This window comes from Leuciscus leuciscus (assembly GCF_965113295.1).
Source record: "Leuciscus leuciscus genome assembly, chromosome: 18".
In the NCBI taxonomy this organism is placed as follows: domain Eukaryota; kingdom Metazoa; phylum Chordata; class Actinopteri; order Cypriniformes; family Leuciscidae; genus Leuciscus; species Leuciscus leuciscus.
The window spans coordinates 14059186-14074219 of NC_138742.1; the positions used below are offsets into that span (position 1 = coordinate 14059186).

The window sequence follows — 15034 nt, forward strand, 5'->3', positions numbered from 1 at the left end:
GATCTCCAAAGGTGATGCTTAAGGTAGTTAAGCTCCTACTTCATAACGGAGATAAAGCCATGGAGACATATGCGGTGTTAGACGATGGCTCTGAGCATAGCATTGTACTGCCACAAGCCGTGGAGCAGTTAAACCTCACCACAGTGCCTGAAACTCTCACATTACGTACAATACGTCAGGATGTACTTCAATTGAATGGAGCATCTGTTTCCCTCTCTGTGTCACCTCTAAACAGACCAACTAAGAAGTTCCAGATTAATCATGTCTTCACTGCAGCGAATCTGAGACTGTCAGAACATTCTTATCCAGTAGCTGCTCTTCAACACAAATATGCCTATATCCGGTCCTTACCATTGCCACAGATTGAGCGAGCACAACCCTTGCTACTCATTGGGTCAGACATGCCTCACTTACTTGTACCAGTTCAACCCATACGAATGGGACCTCCTAATGCCCCAATAGCTGTTCACACCAGACTTGGTTGGACTCTTCAAGGCCCTGTGGGGTACAGCCAAACTGCTCCCTGTGATCAACAATGTCTGAACATCTCTATAGATGCTCAGAATGCTGAGTTACTCAAGAACGTTGAGCGTCTCTGGCAGATTGACACCCTGCCCTACATTAATGAAACAGCAGCTACTCGTTCTATTCAGGACCAGCATGCTCTGACAGTACTCCAAACATGCACTTCTAGGATAGAGGTGGACGGCATTCTACAATATGCCACTCCTTTGCTCAGATGACCAAATACTGTCACCCTTAAAGCTCCAAAGGAAGCAGTGCTGGCAAGCCTTCGCAGCACTGAACGGAGACTCGCCAAAGACTCAAACCTCTCTGAAGCATACTTCACTGAGATGAACAAATTAGAGCAAGCTGGTTACGTGGCAGTAATCTCCACTCAGGAAGCTGAGAAGACCACTGAATCCTGGTACATTCCACACGATATGGTGAATCACAATGGCAAAAACAGGATTGTGTTTAACTGTTCTTTCTTGTATCAGGGTCAATCATTGAATGAGCTCCTCATTCCTGGTCCCATACTTGGTCCATCTTTACTTGGAGTTCTGCTTCGGTTCAGACAACACACCGTGGCTGTGAGCGGAGATGTGAAAGGAATGTTTCACCAAGTTCGCCTATTGCCAGATGACAAGGCAATCCTGCGCTTCCTCTGGAGAAACATGCAAAGGAGTGAGCAGCCAAAGATATATGAGTGGCAAGTCCTACCTTTTGGCACAACGTGCAGTCCTTGTTGTGCTACAGTATATATGCACTGCAACAAATAGCCCATGACAACAGCGAAATTGATCCCATTCTCGTAGAATCAGTTACCCAGTCATTCTATGTAGACAATTGTCGTCAAAGTATGGAATCAACGGAAAAGGCTAGAGCTCTTGTAGATGGCCTACGGCAATTGCTGCTGACTGGAGGGTTTGATCTCCGCCAATGGGCCAGCAACAAACCAGAAGTCATTGAACACCATCCATCAGAAGCAAGGTCACAAAGCAGTGAGCTATGGTTATCCCAAAAGAGTCCAGATCTCTTAGAGCAGGGGTTTTCAAACTTTTTGTGTGTGTGGACCACTATTTGTAATCAAGAATTTTCGCGGACCACCTCATAATACACATAATAAAATATGTCTACACAGAGTCCTACCTGAATTAATCTGCACCTCTAAATAGGCTTACTATCTCTAAAACTATCATTGGTCATCACATCAGTACAACAGGCATGTTAAAAGAAAGTTTACTGCACACAATGGCTGCCACATATTTTATTTATTTATTTACTCAAGCGCCCGAGGGCATAATCAGGTTCATTTGAACAACAGGCTTATTTCCATAGCAATGGTGTATGAAATCTATACAGAACACTGGAATATAGTCAACATTTCAAAACCTTTGGTGATTTTAGGGGATTATTAATCTTCAGAGTTTTAGTTTTACAAGTCCTCAAAAAGTACCTAGGCTTGAGTTTGTCCACTTAACAGCACATCTGGAAAACATTTCAGAAACGCGAGATCAAGAAACTAACTGGAAATTAAAATAATAACAGGCCTTATTCATTCCATTTATAAACATTTCGTTACTGCCTATGCCTAACTGTGCGTTCACACCGGACGCGAATAGCGCGTCAAATTCAAAAAGGGATCATATGTCAAATTCGCGCCTACCGCGTCTAGTGATACGCTTGACCACTTTGTATCAATTCGCGCGTCGAGAGCGAAATTGACGCGCGTAAAAACAAAAGTTTGAAGCGAAATTTCGTCCGGTGTGAACGCACCATTAAAGGCTATGCGTGTGATGTGATAATGAGAACATATTTGCCTCTGCCCTTTTCTCTTCAGAGAACCTGTTGCTATCCACCGAACCAATGTTGTGGTTCTAACGGCACTGAACTTGAATGTCAAGGCCGAACACCACTAGGCTATTTTAGTAATCACACAATAACTTGACAATTTAATTAAAATGTTATATCAATATAGGCCTACATATTATTCTTTTATTTTATTTTTTTGGGAATTTCCTGGTAAAATTAAGGTAAAAAAAATATTATTTTATATTTTATTTTGCCTTTCCACGGACCACCTGCAGTACCCTCACGGACCACTAGTGGTCAGCGGACCACAGTTTGGGAATAGCTGTCTTAGAGGGCACACTTGGATTGCAATGGAATTGTCTCAGTGATTCCTTAGGATACAAGCCCCGCCAAGTGGAATGTCTCAAACCAACCTTGAGAAATACCTACAAGGTATTGGCATCGCAGTATGACCCTCTCGGGTACCTGATTCCATTCACCACCCAAGCCAAGATACTTATTCAGGATCTTTGGAAAATTCATGTGGGATGGGATGACCTCATTGAGTCTGACAGCCTACGCAATAGATGGCAAACCTGGGTACCTGATTTGGAGGAACAACAGATTCCCAGATGCTATACTCCATTTCAAGTGCATGATGAACCATTCACCAGAGACCTACACATCTTCTGTGATGCCTCGGAGAGAGTATACGGCTCAGTATCATATATGCGCACAGAAGACAAAGATGGTCATGTACACATTTCATTTGTACTGGCCCGTTCACGTGTAGCCCCCAGGAAACAAATGTCAATGCCACGACTTGAACTAAGTGCAGCACTTACTGGAGCACAAGTAGCTAAAGTTCTCCAAACAGAACTCACAGTAACCCTCAGGCAAGTGATTCTCTGGTCAGATTCCACCACTGTCCTTCGCTGGCTGCTGGCTGACTCCTGCAGGTATAAAGTCTTTGTAGGAACTTGAGTTGCTGCAATTCAGTCCCTCACAGATGTTAACTCCTGGAGGAATGTGGATTCTGGCAATAACCCAGCAGACGACATTACCCGTGGAAAGTCCTTAAAGGAGTTGACACAATCATACCGTTGGGCTAAGGGACCTGACTTCTTGTATCAACCAGAAACATCCTGGCCAATCATGCTAGTTACTGACCCTGAACCAGATACTGAATTAAAGAAGTCAGCACTCTGTCTTTACCTACGCACTAGTCATGATGTACAACTCCCAGACGCAAAGCAGTATAACACCTGGAAAGACTTGGAAAAGGCCACAGTGGCGTGCCTACACGGGGTGGCTCAATCTTCCACATTGCCAGCAGATGTAACTGAACATTATGTTACTGCAGAAAGGCTCCTTCTCCAACAAGCTCAAAGAGACTCATTTCCAGGGGAGGTTAAGGCTCTATCATCAAACTGATCCTTACCATTCAATAGCCGGCTAGTGTCTCTGTCTCCTGAGTATGATAAAGATGCTCTGCTAATTAGGGTTGGAGGGAGACTGCGTCATGCTGAACATATACTGTAGACACGAATGCCCTGCATCCCATAGTTCTTGATCCTAGTCATCAAATAACTAAACTCCTTATTAAGGAATATGATGTCAATCTCCTTCATCCTGGGCCAGAAAGAGTCCTTGCAGAGCTCAGACGTCACTATTGGATTTTGAAAGGCAGAACAGCCATCAAGAAACATCAACTTGGCTGTATTGAATGTCAAAAGTGGCGTGCCCAACCTAGCATCCCTATGATGGCAGATCTCCCACCAGCTCGTCTTAGGCTTTATAAGCCCCCCTTCTATTCCACTGGAATGGACTGTTTGACGACGAACTGAAAAGAGATGGGGAATAGTCTTCAAATGTATGACCACACGATGCCTCCATCTGGATCTACTTGAGAGTCTCGACCCTGATGCCTTCTTGATGTCTCTACGGAGATTTATAGCTAGAAGAGGCAAGCCTTTCGAGCTCTTTTCTGATAATGGCACCAACTTTGTTGGAGGGAACAGAGAGATTAAAGAGGCCTATGAAGCTATGGCACCTCGATTAAAGGTGCAATTAGCCGAACAGAAAATCTCTTGCAGATTTAATCCTCCCAGTGCTCCGCATTTTGTGGTATTTGGGAGAGAGAAGTAAAATCATTGAAACAAGCCTTGAAAGTCATTCTAAAGGAACAGACAGTCCCTGATACAGTCCTCCGCACTGTTCTGATTGAGGTGGAGGGATATCGCAGACCCAGACCCAATCACACCCAGCATCCTGCTCATGGGTCGCCATGACTCCTCTCTCCCACAAGTAATGTATGACTCCAGCAATCTGACCAATTCTGGGCTAGATTTATTAATCACTATCTGCCAAGTCTCCAGGAAAGACAAAAATGGCAAAAGGATACTGACAAGCTCAGGGTTGACCAAGTAGTACTCATCATTAACCCACAACTTCCACGAGCCCTCTGGCCAGTGGGTAAGGTGACCCGTACCTTCCCTGGACCTGATGGACGTATAAGGACAGTTGCAGTTCAGGTTCAAGATCGGACTTATGTTAGACCTGTAGCTCGGTTAATTCCACTTCCCAAACTCATTGATGATGACAACACCAATCCTGCCACCTAGGAAGGGCTTTCTACCAGGTGCAAATGTCGCAAGCAACATTTGGGGGCGGCTGTGTACGGAAGCCCAACAATGCCCCCTGGAGGTATTTTTATGTATGTTACTTTGTTGAAACTAGTTTGATACTGTTCAGTGGTTTATGTTCTGCAATATAATTCTGATATGTAAGCAAATCATTTATGCTATATATTTAGATTTTAAATAATTGAATACACTTTAACAGAGTAATGATAACCTGATTTACTATTACTTCTGTTTTGTATAGTGACTATTCTTTATGCTATCGGTAATACTGTTTATACTAGCAAACTTATATTGTATTTTGTTTTCACTGTTCATTGTAGACCACACATACCTATGGGCAAATGCCTGTAATACTTCATACATGCTGAGATAATCAAAATAAAACCCTTCTGCTGGGACACTCTCTCTCTTGCTCCAGTTTCTCTAACCGGAAACTCCCACCACCATTTCTGTTAGTGCTTAAAGGAACACTCCACCATTTTTTGAAATAGGGCTTATTCACCTTCTTTCCCACATTTAGATAGGTGGGCAAATGCATTTTTGTCTCAGTGCATGCATTGTTTTAGTTTGACAGGGTCGGCGCTAGCTTAGCTTAGCATAATGAATGGAATCCTTTGTTGCCAGCTAGCATGTCCTGAGTAAAAGTGATAAAAAAAAAAAATACACCTAATTACTTCCTGTGGCCTGCGTATTCACAACGAGTACAAATAGCATTGCAGATTAACACTAGGCGATTTCCTAGGCAGATATTGACTTGGGACTATATTAGGGGGAAGCATAGGCGAAGCACTGCTACTTGGGCGCAGAGATATCACGCAACACATGAAATGTGAATATGTGGTATAATATGTGAATGTGAATACAGGTATAATATGGGTCGATCTATACATATGTCATGTTTAAAATAATCACTTACTCTGTGGACAGTTGTCCATTTGGTCCATTCAGCGTGGGGCTTTTTTTCCAGTTCACTTTATCACACCGGGAAAAAAAATAGAGTAAAAGTTACTGCAGGATGGATCAACGCCGTGAAATCCTCGGTAGCTGTGACACAACTCATCTCATCGCACGCTCATCTTGATCTGACGCGCTGAGCCTGGTCATCGATGGCAGAAACTTGTCCCACTCGCCACAGCACAGACACTCTTTTTCAGTCGGGATACCACCAGTTCGTGTTGGCTCTCATCCTCACGTCCTCAGGCTGTTGAGCGATCGCAACCTCCTCCTGTCGTTCTATTTCCAAAGCACGCAGCTCATCTTCTGAAAACTCAGGTATGGTTCTGGCTCTGGCTTTTGACTACATGTATCTGAGAAGTCACCCTCTTTGTCTCTCACAAAATTAGCCATGTTCATTGCCATTCATGTACTGTAGGAAAAATAGCCAGCTACTATTCACGCCGGTGTGTTGACGGAAGTCGTGAGATTTCATGTGTTGTGTGATATCTCTGCGCCCAGGCCACAAGAAGTAATTAGGTGGTTTTTTTAGGTTTTTTTTTTTATCACTTTTACTCAGGACATGCTAGCTGGCAACAAAGGATTCCATTCATTATGCTAAGCTAAGCTAGCGCCGACCCTGTCAAACTAAAACAATGCATGCACTGAGACAAAAATGCATTTGCCCACCTATCTAAATGTGGGAAAGAAGGTGAATAAGCCCTATTTCAAAAAACGGTGGAGTGTTCCTTTAACGAACCCTTTGAGCGTCCCATACGCTCGTTTACAGTAGGCTATATGTCACTCAGGCTTCACTAACGTGATTGGTACCAGACTATAGGGATCTCCCAGTCACGTGACCCCTAGCCGCGTGTCAGCCATTTTGACGGAATACATCCGTCAGCTACTCAGTGGCAATGGATCTATTATTAGGGGTGGGTAATATATTAGAGAGTATATTATTATACTAATAATATAATTATTAGTATAATTATTTTATAATTAGCCTAAATATTGCAATACTTTGCGCTACAGTATTGATATAATTGCGTGCGCAAAATATCTCGATACTGAACAGAATCGATTTTTCCCCCCACCACTAACTTAAGTTATCTATTATTAGCGCAGTGGCCGTCAGCTAACTCTTCACGTCATGTCATCGCACTTATTAGCATCACAAAAAGATATATATACAAGTATATACAAGAGGAAGATAAAGAAATTAGGAATCATAGATCCATATGAAGCACCACAAGTTCTTTTTACATGCATTAACGTTAAATGTGTAGAAAAACTTCCTGACATTGAGTTCGGTGACATTTACAGCTACCTTATTCACTTCCCATCACGCTACACCGGAGCTTCATTAAAAGCTTACAAAAGCTTAGCAGGCTATCGGTTTACATTTACATTACATTTATTCATTTAGCAGACGCTTTTATCCAAAGCGACTTACAAATGAGAACAATAGAAGCAGTTAAACTAACAGTAGGACAACAATATGCAAGTGCTATGACCCTTCTCAGTTTAATCTAACGCAGATTATTATTTAATTTTTTTATAGAACAGAATAGAATAGAGTTCTAAAATTGTCATGGACAATAACATGGACAAAATTGTCATGGACATAACCGGTTGTCATGGACATTTTGTCATAGACAGTTACAAAAACTGAATAGACCTAAAAAGTCAAGTAACCTTGTATAATTTCATCTAAACTTTATTGTATACTTTACATGCACTTTTATAATTTGTTTACATTTTACTTCTTGTACCTTATATCACAAACAGTTGGAAGCCAAACACCGCCATCAGCGTTTTGCCTGTTTATTGCCGCCAACCACTTGTTTCTCCGTTTTGTTTCTTTTGGGATACGGTATAAAGATATTCCTTTTGTATGATCACGTATCTGATCGCATCCAACTGCACAGCGTTGCTCGGGCATGATAGGAATATTTCGCGACGAGCTGTAGTATCACGAGTATCACCGGCGGTTTAGCATTTTCTATTCCGTCAAGATGGCTGCTCCAAATGGCGTGACGTCACGCGGAACGTCCCTATAGGCTAGTCTGGCTAGACCATAGACTGCCATCAAGGCCTCAATGAAGGGGATTACAGTATGTGTACAGAAAGGGGGTTCACAATGTAAATGTGCAGCCCAGTTACTATTGTGATTCTTAATATTCCAGATTAGTAATATTATATCAAATAAAAAAAACGCAGTTGACTAAAATCTTCCATATCACAAATGTGAAAGCAAAATGGCCAGGATCTGTGTATGACTTGAGAATTTTCAGAGATTCACATTTATGCACATTATTTGAAAGTGGTAAGGAAAGTTCCACAATTAAATATCAAGCTCACTTTATTACATACACTTATGCTGATCCTAACAGAACTGCATTTTTTCATAGGTGATTATGACATGTTCCTGCCTGCAGACAGGTGTTTTATGACCCCATTCCCTGACCCAAACCAGTTACAATGCAGCTCTAGCCAGGACAAGGGCACACAATGAAATGAACTTTGGCTAACTAAAGGGAAGATTTCCGTGTCTGAAAAGTCTGAGGGTTGCACACCTGACAGGGCCCGTGACATTGTTGCATGTGACATATTACACAACATTGCCACAAAAAAACACACAAAAAAAACACTTTTCATTAAATGTTTAATAAAAGACAAATATGCTTGGTTCCTTGAGTTTTATTTCAATTATTCTTTGTAAAGAAAAGCCAGTGGTCAAGTGTCTGCAACAAGAGATATTAGTTGGCTATATATAGTTGGCTATAAACTGCCCACCTGTTGGCCTATGTCTCCTCTGTCTGTGCAGACTCTTCTATAGGCCTTTCTGTAGATGTGGAATCCTGCAACTTATATTGCAGCCATAAAGCATTCAAGTATAAATTAAGTAAAGTTATTTATGCACTTGCAGGTAGGCTAGTTCCTCCATATGACAGTTATCTGAGAGGTAACTGCACTGGACAGTTATCTGTCCAGTGCAATGGAAACAAATGGACATTACAAAGTCTTATACTTTCTTTCCTTTGGAAAGTTAGAAAATGTCCACTTACTGCACATATTTCAGCCACCACTTTCTTGGGAACAGATACAAGTGTTGGTGTATTATGTAAAAGTGCACAAAAGAGGAAAACACAATGTCATTACAATGAACTACACTCGGGAAAAATGTGATCAATAACTCATGGCAAAATATTTTTACATTAACATAAGTTTATCAGTTTTCACTTTCACAAGTCAAAGCAATTCATCATTACTCAAGATTTAACAGTTGAAATGACTATACGCCCTTAATTTAATGCAGCAAAAATTATTTTACAGTGTAGGCTAAGATCTTTTCTATTTTTTTCTCAGCCTTTTTCTTGGTTGCTTTTATAAACAGACCACCATTTATTTAACAGTGCCTTTTAAGAGACTATAATATAACACAAAATTACCATTATGTAGAATATTTTTGTACTTCACTTTTATTTGTTCCCATGTTCTAGTGTGGTGACTGACATTACAATGAACAAAGTAATTATGCAATTATTAAAATACAAAAATATAGGCTAATAAGTGATAAAAACATCTAACATGGCCACTTCTAACGGATTTAAATTGTCTGCTACTTTTTGCCAGCCCTCTCTCCTGGCTTTTGCAGACTTTGAGGTGTTCCCTGACGTTTTGATTAAACATTAAAATTCCGAATAAACTTCGACTATTAGTTCTTGCTCTGCTGAAGAGAAAAACTGAGCCCGCTCTTTGGCCACGCTGAACAGCCAATAGCAGCGTTGCTTATCAATGTTTCTACTATCAATACATATCCCCTTTTAAACCAGCGCATGAACGCGCAATTATCTCAGATAACTCAATCCAGCTATACTCATATCCGGCAAGTGTGTTTGAAGAACCTAATTAGCCGGATCATGATTAGCACGATGATATCATCTTGGATGTCTCATTTGATCTCGGATGTTTTAAGCAACGTACGAAGAACGAGCCCCATGAGTTAGAAGTGCAGTCAATTTAAGACAAAAGTCAGAATTACAATAAATTAAAGAGAATTTTTACTGAAGATGGTTTAGCCGTTTTCTTCAGGCAGAAGTCAGCTTCAAGACTCATAAAAGTCCAGTTCATAGGCCGCCCTCCTTACAGTTACAAAGATCACAGCAACAATTATACCCTTCACCAAGGTCTAAGCTATGCCATTGCTTCAGGTTGAAAGATTCTGATTGGCTAAGAAATAGATAAACATAGTCAATTTCCACACATGGACTGATAGGCAGTAGCACATCTCCATAGTCTTCAACTCATTTGATATTTAGAAGGAAAAATATTGATTAATACCTTGATTATAATCACTCATTAGATTCCACTCCAGAATCCACCGCCCTTCAACTGGTAGTGTACAGGAATTTACTTCAAAACTACTTCACTCTTTCCCCGCCATTGACTGAATTAGGCTATCCATGTTTTCACTGTAGGGGGCGCTATTACGCATCTTCTAAAAGAGTACAGAATCTCCAGATCAAAACACTGATGAAGAATAAGCAGAAACAAGTTATTGAAGATTGCTTATGCAAATGTAAAATAACACGACCCTCAAACATTAAACAGCATTCAAGTTTAAAACTGCCTAATGTTGCTGAATGAAATGTCAACCCAGGCAGGGTAAATGACTGTGAAGCTTTGGGAGTGTTGAGCTTGATCTACTCCATCTGTTTTGATCATCGTTCTGAATCCAATACGGACGTAGTCTTTGACTTATACATAGTTCCTACATGACGTCACAACATACGGGCATTTGCCGACCCGGCGCCATTTCTGTGGGCAGAACATTAGAAGAAGAAGCTGAAACGAGTTAATTTCGTGATAAAAAGTGAAAATGGTCATCTCCTGCTGGGTCAAGGGATGTTCAAATCGTGCTGGAGGTTCAGTTAAATTTGGATTTTACAGTATACCCGTCATTAGACTTCAGGAATGTGAGAAGACTAACGTTAAGCGTCAGAACAACGATGGAGGTTATGGCTGCCGAGGATAAACAGGAAAGAAACTCCCTCAAAACACGCAAGAATTTGTTGTGTTTTATTGCGAGTGTACACAAATATAAGTTAACACTTTGCAGTTTGAATGATGTCCTGTATACAAAATGACGAGGTATTAAAAACATACAAAAACAACATTGTTTCCACTGTTCGATCGCGCCCGCGACTCTCTATCACTCTGCCACACGCACACACATACTGACGCACACACACATAGATATTATATAGAGACTAGATGCCCTATTGGCCGCTGGGCACTGAGAAATGCGGCCGCCATCTTAAACCGGTCGTATTCCTAGTTTCGTTGCGTGGCAGCAGTGAAGATGCTAGAGCACTATGGAGTATTTTCCTGTTCTAATCGGCGGACCATAGCAAATAGGGCCCGGGGGATTACTTTTAACATTACCGTACTATTGGTTGTATTTTGTGAATAGAATATTACCAGATAATTGAGAAGGAGCAAGGATCTTTGATATTACTATACTGAAATCGTAGCCAGCTAACGTTAGCTAGGCATTGTTTACTGCACCAGCCGGTGTTCACCTGACATGGAGAGGTGGGGTAAAGTAATAATTACAAGAGCTTCTCGGTTATTTTAGTCCCGTCCGAATGTGCATCTCAGTAATCATTATGGACAATGTCAGTAAAGATTACGGCGACTTTTACCTTCTGTAAAAAGGTCCAGGAAAATTACCTCAGGTAACGTTTATATTAAAAGACGAGACGTGCGAATAGACCCTCTGTAAATCAAGTCATTTCGTGTTTAAAAGTAGTTTCCTGTGGTTTTTCCAGTATTGAGACGCTTGAAAAGGCATTCAGTTGCGTTCTGGACACTAGGAGAAGTCTCCCACAAGTGTTTTCTGGCTCCCTCAACGCAAGTGTTTTCCACATACCATTCAGATCAGAAAGAAGTTCGAAAGCACTTGTAAGAGGCACGAAACTTACTTTTAGCGCAATCCAATCTGAAGTTAATTCATACATTAATTGTTCGACCGGACATAACTGTTTTATATATATATAGGTTATTTGTGTTTGCGCACGTGATATCAGGAAGCAATGTAAATGTAAAACACACACGTTTCTTCAACTTATTAAAATATCTTACTTTACTGCAACTATCTGTTTCTGCTTCTTTATCATATTTATAGTGTGTGATTTATAAAATACCTTATATCCTACATCACATATTTTGATTTTGGACGTCTGGTCACTTTATATCTTAAATCAGAATATTATATTAATGTTAAGCCTACTATGAATATTAAAATACGCCGAACCATGTGTCCTGTATAATAGCTACATGAATGACCTTTGCAGCAAAAAAACCCGCATGAAAATCAGCTCGGTATTCAGTGAGGTATGATTAATTAAATGCGCTGACAGCTCATTGCACCTGCCATTCAGATTACACTGAGTGGAGCGGGTGACCGGTCTAAGATGGCGGCCCCACGGCTCGCCCGCGCCAGTAGGCAGTAGCGGTCGATAGGGCGTCTATCTATATTATGTCTATGCACACACAGACATTCCAGCCTTGCAATCTCAGATTATGTCCCTAAAGAACCCGCGTATAAAGTAGTTCCGCATTAACCGTTACATTAATTCATTTGCACGCGAGTTTTATTTATTTTCATGCCGTGTATTCATATTCATGCACATATTTCCAGGCTCGGAATTGCTCACATGTGTTAAAACTCCTAGCCAATACCAGATAATGGTACACATGGATAATACTGTATCTGAGGCAAAGCTGCAAAATCAGTGCTCAGTTTAGCGCATACGGATCCACACCATTTATGACTGAAATTTTCGCATTGTACTCTCTGTCTTGTGTTAATAGAGTCTCTATATAATCTGTCACTTTGTCTCTTCATGATTTTCGTAACATTATAAATAGAAAGAAATATTCGAAATTTGCTTGTAAAACTCTATACTGTCTATGTTAAAACTTTGTAAACACAGCAGCTTATGCCCTCAAAGATGGCGTCTCCGGGGAGGTCACGTGACATTAATTGGCCTGTGGGAACTATGTATAGGCTTAAACAGGGGCGCCCCAAAGGGGTGGCCACCATAGATATCATATAAAGGCTAGATGTCTCGTCCGCGCTGCTGGCCAATGGAGCTCGACATCCGCACACGGCGGCCATCTTAAGACAGGGTGCTCGCTCACTCATAACATGGTGCATGTACTTTTAAATAACCATAACTTGCTCAATTTTCTACCGATTTTCAAACGGTTTGGTTTGTTATAAACGTCAGAGATGTAGCTATTATACTGCATACATATGAATAATTATGTTCAAAATGTTTAAGCATTCAGAATTATAGCCACGTTAATAACGTTTGTAAGAAACCAAACCGTTTGTAAATCCGTCCAGATTTCAGCGAGATAAGAGGATTTGTGTGCGTGCTGCTCACTCACCTTAATTCACAGAGCCCTGTCCTAAGATGGCCGCCGGTGATGCCGGAAGTGACTCCGCCTTAAGACATCTAGGCTGCGTTCGAAACCGCATACTCAATGAGTAGGTACTTAATTTCAATAAGTACTTACTTAACGAGCGCTAAAAGAGTAGGTACTTTATAGCCAGATCTCGTTGAGTATGAATGCGAACCGGACATCTGCCATGTTGACGTTATCATGTGACCTATGACGCGTTATCACACGCGTAACAACTTAAAAGATTTGAACGACACGTTTAATTCATCTATCTGTAAATGTCTTGATATTGATTAAACTTGCTCATTTTGTGGTCTTTTTGAAGAAACTGCTGCCCATTTATGTTGTGACTACATTTAGGGTTGATTTAAGTTCTTATTAACCCTACTAATGTGACCTACCGTTTTATCCTTAACGATATTATTTATTTTTATTACAAAATCCCAAAATTGTCATCTCTTGAATATGTTGTTAATTTCTTTATTTTATATCCAAACATTTTCAGCCACAAGCAAAAATGGCTTACTGCTTTATGTTTTCCTCTTTTTCTTGATGAATTTAACTCTCGTTTCATCCCTCAGGCCTATAAATAACAAAAAATGAATTTTTTAAGTGTATTATAACTAATTATTTAAGAAAATATATATTACGATATTCAACCTTGTAGGTTCTTTTTTCCTGTGTATAAAATCTCATATTATGTATGCAAACCCATGATTGATATATGTGTGTATATATATATATAGGCCTATATATATATATATATATATATATATATATATATATATATACACCTCATAACATCAGTAACTCAACAGCCCTATACCTAAAACGGTTTTCTCCAGCGTTTGTAATGTCTGCACAAAGGGCAGCTGTGCGAAGATTCGCCTTTGGAGAAAACTGTTGATTTTATACTCGAAAAATGTAAGTATCATTAATGTTAAAAATTTATATTACCCCAGAATGAATTGCATTGCTATCCCACCCCAAAACATACAATAATAACAACGATAAATGCTGACCAATACTTAATTATATTAATTTTTACTGAAAATAATTCTATAAAACAAACAAAATGTAATGTATGTCATATGACATAGCTATGCATGAATACACTCTAGATGTGTATATAGTGAACATGTCTACATTTTCATTCAAACAATAAATAAAGCATTAATTAAATGTTTATATTTTATTTACTGACAACAATGAGAAATATTAATAAATTAGTCAAAGAATGAATCAAAGTCACCATCACACAATAAACAAATGCATATACAAGTCAACACATGAAACAAAGCTTTATTCAAACTACAATCATGTATGTAGGCTACAGGCGCTGAACCCCACATCCTTCTGCCGTCTCAACACAGCGGTTCCCATTCTGCAGCTTTATTCTGATGAATCAGCTGACCACCAGAGGTGAGCCGTTAGTTCGTGCCTGAGGTTGTTGCGTGCTGTGTTGTGCTTCACAATCTGAGGCAATAAGAGCAGGTGGAGTGATGGAGGGACTCATCCATGGCACCATCTCCAGGATTCAGCTCTGGGCTCCTCATCCTCAGTGCTCACACCAGCCTGCTGACATTGCAGAACCTACAAAAATGCACAAACATAACACAAAAAACTGTCATTTTAACCGCACAATGTCATTTGATTTCAGTATTATTTAGAAGACAAAAACG

At 40.2% G+C, this 15034-nt stretch overlaps 1 long non-coding RNA gene across 1 annotated transcript in view; it reads left to right on the forward strand.

Moving 5' to 3' along the window:
- LOC309480474 overlaps positions 1-8462 on the forward strand; it is a 29178-nt gene extending 20716 nt beyond the window's left edge. The window contains exon 2 of the long non-coding RNA XR_014199653.1: positions 8288-8462. This is a non-coding gene — a long non-coding RNA (uncharacterized lncRNA). The remainder of the gene's footprint in view (positions 1-8287) is intronic.
- Positions 8463-15034: the final 6572 nt, after the last annotated feature.